General features: G+C 57.8%; 1 long non-coding RNA gene across 1 annotated transcript; it reads left to right on the forward strand.

The window, feature by feature from the left end:
* Positions 1-3,335, forward strand: LOC120610285 (uncharacterized). The gene is made up of 2 exons (XR_005654903.1): positions 1-50; positions 1,572-3,335. It is a non-coding gene; the product is annotated as an uncharacterized LOC120610285 (long non-coding RNA).
* Positions 3,336-3,590: the final 255 nt, after the last annotated feature.

Consider the following 3,590-nt stretch of genomic DNA (forward strand, 5'->3'; position numbering starts at 1 on the left):
CGAGGATCGTGACGGCACTCGCTCGCTCAGTCCTCACAGGCCGTGTCCAGGTGAGAGAGTGAAGGCGCAACAAGCTGCCGTTCCGACCTCATAGCCCCCTCCGTCCCAGATGTCGGGACAGCTCAGAGTGGGCAGTTGGCGCTCCCCACCCCCGCTCCAGATCACCCCAGGCATCCCCTTGACTATGTGCCAAGTCACCTCCTTTTGCTTTTTTCTAACGTGTAAGGGTCATCCCGCAAAACAGGGGATGTAGGGCTCCCCATTCTTGAAAAACCTGCCTTGTTCCTGGGTGTGAGCTCAGCCTGCGCGCGCCCAGCTCTGGCTTGGTGTGCTCGGCAAGGCCTGGCTGGCGTGCTCCCACCTCTCTGCCTGGCTGCCCTCGGATGGGCTCCTGCCAAGGTTTTTGTGAGATGCCCATGCCGAAGGCCCAAGGCCTTGCAGGGTGTACACTTTGTAATCTGTAGTTGCCCAGAGGTATTTTTCTGTTACAAACTCATTTTCTAGTCTTGCTTATGCCCTTCTGTGGACGCCACATCCCTAACCTGCTGTGCCACCATCTGCAATGACAACCTCCCTCCTATGAAGCCCATAGGGCACACAGGGACCTCCCCATGGAGGATGCAGTAGCCAGCAGCCTGAAGCATCAGGCCTCCCAGGTGCCCACTTGGCGAGATTAGAATGTTCCAGGCCCACTCAGCAGAGCTCCACAGGACACACACACACGAGACCTGGACTCTGCTCCGGCCTAGCCCCGAAGTTACCCAGGGGGCATTCTCTGTGCGGAAGCTGTTGGGGGTGGGGGCAACAGCCAACTGGGGCCAGGTTTCAGCGCATGGAAGGCTTACCTTTTCCACACCTGAGCATAGCCGTCAGAAGCCCACAGTTCTCAGCCTCCTTCTGCTTTTAACCTGCTGTGTGACCTTATGGAAGCCCTGTGCAGGATTTTCTCCTGCGCTGAGCACTCTGGGGCTCCGTTGTCACCAGGCTCTGTTAGGGCAAGAGGAGCACATCAGTGGCTCAAGCTGATGTGGTCTCTGCCCGGCGGGAAGACTCGCAGTGATGCAGTGGGTGGGGGGCATGGAGAAGACACCCAGCCGCGCTGGGAAGGGTAGAGGAGCAGACGGGCTGTGGGCGTTCGTTTTATGCGTCAGCTTGCCTGGGCGATGGGACACCCAGGAAGCCTGCATATCATCATCCCTGGTATGTCTGTCGGGGCGCATCCAGAAGGGATTCAGTTTGGGTGGGCTCAGCGCAGCCCGTGGCCCCGCCAGTGTGGTGGTCCTCAGGTACCTGGCTGGGCACCCAAACTGAGCTAAAGGGCAGAGGACAATGAATTCGCTGTCGCTGCTCTGAGTCGTCCCTCCTCTCCCGCCCCAGAAGTGGCTTCCAGATCTGGCCTTAAACTCAGACCAGGACTCACCCCACCAGCCCCGAGTCTCAGGCCCAGGACACAAGCTGGGCTCTGCTCCCCTCAGCACCCCTGTCTCTGTCAGCAGATCATAGGACTTCTTGTGACCCTGTGAACCTCTCACTCTACCACATGTGCCCTGCTGGTTCTGTCCCTCTGCAAGCCCTGACACAGGCCGTGGTGGAGCTAGACGAGGCCCAGCTGCAGCAAAGGACCGAGCAGGCGAGGTCCTGGCCTCTGCAAGGACCTGAGGGAATTCGGGGGCGACCAAAGGAGTAAGAGCAGACGTGTCCCGGAGGATGCTGGCCAAGAAGGGCAGGAGCCAGCCCTCAGCCCATCTCGTGAGTGGACTTCTCTCGGGAGTGGGGACAGCAGGCAGGGAACTCATGCCGGGTGACCTCTTGACCCTTTCAAATCTCTCCGGCTACTGATGGGGCCTGGGTGGAGAGAGCCCATGCTCAGTAAACGAGTGCACACGAACCCCTACACCTGTGTTTACTTAAAAGGCCGTTTCAGACGCTGGCCCATTTGGTGACCAGACACCAAGCCTGTCCTTCCGTGTAGCTGACAGCGGCCGACGGGCAGGCGTGCGGCAGAGGCTCGGGGTTGCAGACAATGGAGGCTTTGATCCCACGAGCAGCTTTGATGCCAAGTCTGGAATTACAGGAAGACTGTTTGAGTGACTCTCACTCTCACCCAACCAGCCAGCGAGACGCATGGTGTCTGGAGGTCAGACGCCTTGGTGTTGGTCCACTCTTGTATTCGACTGAGCTCATGGAGGCCACAGGCTCCGGTTGTCAGCTGTGCACTTGATTCGAAACACTTTTCTGGCAAGCTTAGCAGCTCCAAGGCCATGCTGATGCTGATGAAAAATGATTTTAACACCTGTTTCCCTCGGGGTGTGTCCATGGATGAGGAAAGACAGGACAGTTTTAATGTCTGGACACAAGTTATCACTTAAGGAGAAGCTCCAGCTGTATGTGACAAATGCAGTGGAGTAGCTGTCCTCACAGGGAGCAGCCTCCTCACAGGGAGCAGCCTCCTCACAGGGAGCAGCCCTCTCCCCCAGGATAAAAGCCTTTCATCTGCAGTGGGCAGGGAAAGGCCGAGCTGCCCCACTCAGAGATGCAGTCCTCTGCCACCTGCAAGCCTCTGTCTTGTTTGTTACTCTGTTTGGAAGTCTGGGAAGACAGGCGGAGTGGCAGAGATACCCCCAAACTCTTGGTTCTTGGGCCTGATGACGGGAAACTGTCAGCCTCCATTGCCAACTGCACCTGGACTGGCTGGGTGCTGGGTGCAGACCCTCCAAGGATGGGGTGGGGGCCTCCCCCATGCGAGCGTGCTCACCAATGTTGATAGCTACCTAGTGCCAAAAATTCCCTCTTCCTCGCCTGCTCTGTGTGCTGCCCCAGACTGAGGGGGAGATGGGAGCTGACAGAGGAGGGAAGAAACTCGGTCATGGCCGGTCGCCTCTGCAGGCACTTTTTCCAGGCAAACACCTCTTTCTTTGGAGAGTTCCTTTTTCATGGGTGGGGAAGGGGCCCAGAAGTGCTCTGGATGGTGCCAAGATCCCACAGCCACACCTGGGGCATGCAGGACCCCAAACCCAGCACATAGAAGGGCCTGCAAGATGATGCAAAGCCAGGAGAACCTCCGGGACCGGGCAGGGGGGGCCAGGACAGGGGGTCAGGATGCGGGGCCCAACTGGACAGCCTCCTGCACCCTGCTTGCTCTCTGGTCACAGTGACAACACGAGAACACAAGAGCATACCTGGACAGTGTCAGTAGGAAGGGAACAGAAGAAGAGCGGGTGATTGCATCAGCAGTGGGCACTGGTGAGGCTCTGAACTTCCTGGTAAAGGAGGAAAAACAGAGGCAGCAGCTCATATTGGTCACTAAGAGAAAATATACCAATTTTTCAGGGAAATTTTTTTCCTGGCAATAATTCTTGGAACAATCAATGTGACAGAACACCCCAGGGGGACATCCTTGTGTTGGGAAGGAGGACCCTGGCCTGGGGGGTTCGGAAATACCAGTAGTCACTGGGAAGATGGCCAGGCCACCATCCTGGCCTGGGGCCCACCTGCCCTGGAGAGAGGCACTGTGGGGTGATCAGAGGGTGTCCTCAGTAGCAGGGAGGGAGCTGAGGAGGTACCCCCAGACTTAAAGCAGACTCCAGGGG

This window comes from Pteropus medius, unplaced genomic scaffold (assembly GCF_902729225.1).
Source record: "Pteropus medius unplaced genomic scaffold, Ma_sr-lr_union100, whole genome shotgun sequence".
Classification (NCBI taxonomy): domain Eukaryota; kingdom Metazoa; phylum Chordata; class Mammalia; order Chiroptera; family Pteropodidae; genus Pteropus; species Pteropus medius.